The 5,587-nt window shown below is 44.9% G+C and overlaps 1 pseudogene; it reads left to right on the top strand.

The window, feature by feature from the left end:
* The first annotated feature begins 2,950 nt into the window (after nucleotides 1–2,950).
* LOC133065525 (PDZ and LIM domain protein 1-like) lies at nucleotides 2,951–3,935 on the top strand (annotated as a pseudogene).
* The last annotated feature ends 1,652 nt before the right edge of the window (nucleotides 3,936–5,587 follow it).

Below are 5,587 nucleotides of genomic sequence, written 5' to 3'. Positions count from 1 at the left end.
CAGCTCTTCACATCAGGTGGCCAAAGTATTGGAGCTTCAGGGTCAGCATCAGTTCTTCCAATCAATATCCAGGGTTTATTCCTTTGGGATTGACTGGTTTGATCTCTTTGCAGGCCAAGGGACTCTCAAGAGTCTTCTCCAGCACCACAGTTTGAAAGCATCAATTCTTTGGTGCTCAGCCTTTTTTGTGTCCAACTTTCACATATGTACATGGCTACTGGAAAAACCATCATTTTGCTATATGGACCTTTGTCAGCAAAGTGATGTCTTTTTTTTAAAATACACTGTCTAGGTTTGTCATAACTTTTCTTCCAAGGAGCAAGAGTCTTTTAAGTTCGTGGCTGTAGTCATTGTCTGCAGTGATTTTGGAACCCCCAAAAATCAAGTCTATCAATGTTTCCATATTTTTGTCCCATCTGTTTGCTCTGAAGTGATGGGACTGGATGCCATGATCTCAGTTTTTTAAGTGTTGAGTGCTAAGCCAAATTTTTCACTCTCTTCTTTCACCTTCATCAAGAGGCTCTTTAGTTCTCCTTTGCTTTCTGCCATTAGGGTACTGTCATCTGCATATCTGTGGTTCTCAGTATTTCTCCTGGCAATTTTGATTTCAGCTTGAGCTTCACCCATTCCAGCATGTCGCTTGATGTACTCTGCATCTAATTTAAATAAACAGGGTGAAAATATATAGCCTTGATATACCTCTTTCCCAGTTTTGACCAGTTCATTGTTCCATGTCTGGTAATGAGCAAAAGACAAATTCAGCTTTAGGAGGTATTGTGGGCTGACTGATCTAGTGATTTTTGTCACCCACTTCACCTCTAGGACTTCAGTAGCTCAGCGAGTAAAAATCTGTCTGGAATGCAGGAGACATGGGTTTGATCCTTGGGCTGGGAAGATCCCCTGGATATGGAAATGACTATCCACTTCTGTTTTCTTGCCTGGAAATTCCCCTGGACAGAGGATTTCAATTTATTTTGAAGGAAAAAAATTGCTTTTTAAATTATAATTCCTTACTAAGATATCCTCAACATTGTCAGATATTTCTAGACCTGAGTGTTATATTTTAAAGTAATCTCTGGATGTTATCCCTAACAAATCCGTAATTGAACCTCAATGTATCCCACTTATCCAAATTTCAAAGTTCAACAGTAAAAAAAGTATCTAAGCATATAAAATATTATATATGGCATATCACTCCCCCAAACCTTGAGTATCCTATGGACCATACTTAGGAAATGGCCATAGTTGTGATGACCAGTACAAGTAGGCAATAATTTTTGTGTAATTATTTTCTTAACTCTTGAAAGTCTCAGAATCCCAGAAGGAAGCTGATGGCATATACAAACTGGGTGCTTTAAATAAACTATTTGGAAAAGTGAGTGCAGGTAACAGAGAACCCTAGAGCTGGTGAAGGAAGGTTGACATTACCCCTGAATAGAAACAAGTATATTTACTAGGAGAGAAATACATATAAGAGAGTAGTCTGACAGGATCTGAGACCATTGGCTATGAGACAAACCAGCCCATGGAGCCCTCTCCACCTGTTACCTCACCAGGTATCTCGGGAATAGGTACAATAACCTCATTCTTCTCCTTTCCTTGAATCATCTGCTATGCCCTCTATTGGCTGAAGCCAACTCAAAGTGCTGTGTTGTATAGTGGAGAATAGATACACAGGTTCATAAAGAAGAGACTCAGCACATCCTCAATTTTAAAATGCCACAGTTCCTGTGCTCTAGATTTTGACTGGATATGGAGTAAATATGACTGAAGAATTTTGTTTTCTGGCTTCAGACTCATATTTTTAGTTATATCTTGTATTGCATGGTAAGCATAGTGATTTTTAAATCTCTCATCCTTCTACTCTCACCCAATCTGGCATCCCTTAATATCTAACCATTTTAACTTTCAGATCAACTTTTCTACTTTTACCTCATTTAGTGACATGTACTGAGCTCAATCTGTGGTTAAGAAACAGTCTTAGGTCTGTTGGTGAGGAGATTATGTGACCCAATCTCTGTCTGGTAGACAAGACAAATACAGAGATGAAATTCCCCAATATTATGGAGTAACAAAAAAGATATGAACAAAGCTTCATAGACCTATATCTGTAAGGTGTCAACTTTGCAGCCACACTTCATAGAATACCAAAAAGACTTGAGTCTACACTCAAAGCAATATATTTCTCTTTATTTAAATTAATAAAATGGCAAACTGATTATAATTAGGCCTTCTATTGATTGCGGGGGCAGGGGGTGGTTGGAGGCATGGGATGCGGCAGCTTGAAGCAGGATCTTAGTTCCCTGACCAGGGATCAAACCCAGGCCATGGAGGTGAGAGTGCCGAATCCTAACCATTAGACCATGAGACCCTATTGGTTTGATGCAGGACCTTGGTGCTTGTCTCTTTTGAAGAAAGAATTTATCAAAGAGACAAAAGGTAGTGGTGAAGCAGGTAAATCATTTACTAAAAGCAAAGTACATGTGGAAAGACATACTGGCAGGCTCAGAGAGAGTTGAGTTTTTGTGGTGGCTTACATTGCTTATAAGAGGGCAGTTTTCCTAGTTCCCTCTGGCCAACCATGTTGTTCCGTCTTGTTTTGTGCCCATATTTTGTCTGACTCAGGGCCCTCTTTGATAGGCACTCACATCTTTTAGCCAAAATGAATTCCAGCATGAGGTTCTCTGTGAGGTTGGTAGACATAATATGGGCTAGTGCCTCCTCCCTTTTTTGACCCCTGAGGAACCTTCAGGCAAATGGGTAGTTAGGGAGATCTCTTTGACCTAAAGAAAAAAAAATGTGGGCTCCTCCTGCCCAGCTCCCATATGCCCCAGGTTCCCTAGGCCCCTGCCATGTATCTCTTTCGCCAGCAGCTCCCAGGGAGCCCAGCGCACCCTTCCACGTCCTGCCCCACCTGTCCCCTCGGGTTGCCACCCACTGTCCCCATTCCATGACAACTCAGCAAATAGTCCTCCAGGGCCTGGGGCCCTGGGGCTTCCACTTCCTGGGGGGAAAGGACTTCGAACAGCCTCTCTCCATTTCCTGGGTCATTCCTGGAAGGAAGGCTGCTGTAGGTAATTTATGTGTTGGAGATGTAATCACAGCCATCCATGGGGAAAATACCAGCAATATGACACACTTGGAAAGTCAGAACAAAATCAAGGGCTGTACAGACAACATAACTCTCCCAGCAGCCAGACCTGAACAGAAAATCTGGTCTCCTCTGGTGACAGAGGAAGGGAAACGTCACCCAAACAAGATGAATTCAGCCTCTGAGCCCCAAGAGGCCCTCCATGTAGGAAGCACCCCCAGCAGCAGTGCTGGGCCCTTTACCGCCTCACTTACCTCCAGCTCTGCCCCTAGGGTCATCACAAACCAGTACAACAACCCAGCTGGCCCCTACTCCTTTGAAAACATCTCCAGCTTCAACAATGCCTTGGAGTCAAAGACAGCAGCCAGCGGGCAGGAGACAAACGGCAAAGCCTTAGACCATTCTCAGCTTCCAAGCGGACTCCTCATTGACAAAGAATCTGAAGTTTACAAGATGCTCCAGGAGAAACAGGAGTTAAATGAGCCTCTGAAACAGTCCACTCCGTTCCTGGTATTGCAGGAAATTCTGGAGTCTGAGGAGAAAGGGGATCCCAACAAGTCCTCAGGATTCAGAAGTGTTAAGGCTCTGGTCCCCAAAGTGGTTGCATCGATTGGAAATGCCCAGAAGCTGCCCATGTGTGACAGATGTGGCACCCGCATTGGCGTGTTCATGACGCTGCGGGATCATCACCGCCACCCTCTGTTACCTGTGCACTGTCTGTGGCACCAGCCTGAAAGAGAAGGGCCATTTCTTCATGGAGGATCAGATCTACTGTGAAAAGCATGCCTGGAAGCGGGTCACTCCACCCGAAGGCTACGACGTGGTCACAGTGTTCCCCAAGTGAGCCAGCAGTTCTTGCCCAGTGCTGCTCTCCAAGCAGTCCCTGCTGCATTTTGCCTTCTAAAAGCGCTGGCCTTTCTCTTCTTCCAAGCTTGCGCTTACTTTGGTTTTATTGCTGCTCATTCAACACCACGTTCCCTTTTGCTAATGGCTCATGCTGGCTGTGTGATGCCCGCTTTTATAATTAAGGGTAGATGGTCTTGTTTGGTGTCCCTTTGCCAGCATCACTGTGTCTTTTCTTTCCCCCCATTCACCTCTGCTGCAAATGGACATCAGCCAAATTTGAATGAAACTGAATTTAATATGTTTGACAATGACTTGTTTTTACTCAATAAATTAATAGACTTCAAAAAAAGAGAAATGCAGTCGTCTTGTCTTTTCACTCAAGCAGAGTTCAGCTCCTCTCTGTTCCTGCCTTAATCTTTTCCTTCAAGTATGTCAACAGGAAACAAGCTCCAGCTGCTCAGCCTGGGGACCCATTTACCTCCTCTCTCATTGTGACTCTGTATGTGAAAAACATACAGGCTCACAATGTAGGCTAAATTACTTAAGCTCGAGAGAGTTTTTTCGTTTGAGTTTAGTTAGTGTGAGTTGACTAAGCGTGGTGCTAGAGCGGTGAGCCGCGGCTGCGGCTGGGCGATTGGCCATGTGGAGATACCCCACGTCCAAGATCAGGAGCGGTGGCTACACTTTGCAGGAGCGGCTGTGAGGAGATACCCCACCTCCAAGGGCAGAGGTGCCCCAGCAAGACGGTAGGAGAGGCGAATTCATGTTTAGAATAAAACCCCATTCCCACCAGAGACGCTCAGAGGGTGCAAACAAACCTTGTGTGCAACAGAACCCAGGGACCCCACAGAGACTGAGACAGAACTGTGTCTGAGCATCTCCTGTGGAGACACAGGTCAGTGGTGGACTGACGCAGGGACAGGGGCTCTGGGTGCAGCAGACGTGGGTATGCCATCAGGCTTCTTTGAGGAGATTGCCACTAACCCCACCATAGACCACCAGGACTGGGAAATACACTCTTGGAGGATATAACAGAATCTTGTGCACACCAGGACACAGGAGAAAGTAGCAGTGACCCCACAAGAGACTGACTCAGACTTGCCTGGGAGTGTCCAGGAGTCTCCAGCAGAGGTGTGGGTTGGCGGTGGCCTGCTGCAGGGTTGGGGATGCTGAGTATAGCAGTACATGCGTGGGATCTTTTGAAGGAGGTCGCCATTATCTTCATTACCTCCACCATAGTTTGGCCCAGGTAAATAGCAGGGAGTGAACACAGCTTCACCCATCAACAGAAAATTGGATTAAAGATTTACTTATACAGTGGAAGGGAGAAATAGATTTAAGGGACTAGATCTGATAGACAGAGTGCCTGATGAACTATGGACAGAGGTTCTGACATTGTACAGGAGACAGGGATCAAGACAATCCCCATGGAAAAGAAATGCAAAAAAGCAAAATGACTGTCTGAGGAGGCCTTACAAATAGCTGTGAAAAGAAGAGAAGGGAAAAGCAAAGGAGAAAAGGAAAGATATTCCCATTAGAATGCAGAGTTCCGAAGAATAGCCAGGAGAGATAAGAAAGACTTCCTCAGCCATCAATTCAAAGAAATAGAAGAAAACAACAGAATGGGAAAGACTAGAGATCTCTTCAAGA

The sequence above is a fragment of the Dama dama genome, chromosome 11, assembly GCF_033118175.1.
Source record: "Dama dama isolate Ldn47 chromosome 11, ASM3311817v1, whole genome shotgun sequence".
Taxonomy (NCBI): Eukaryota; Metazoa; Chordata; class Mammalia; order Artiodactyla; family Cervidae; genus Dama; species Dama dama.
This window is presented reverse-complemented; position numbering and strand designations above follow the sequence as displayed.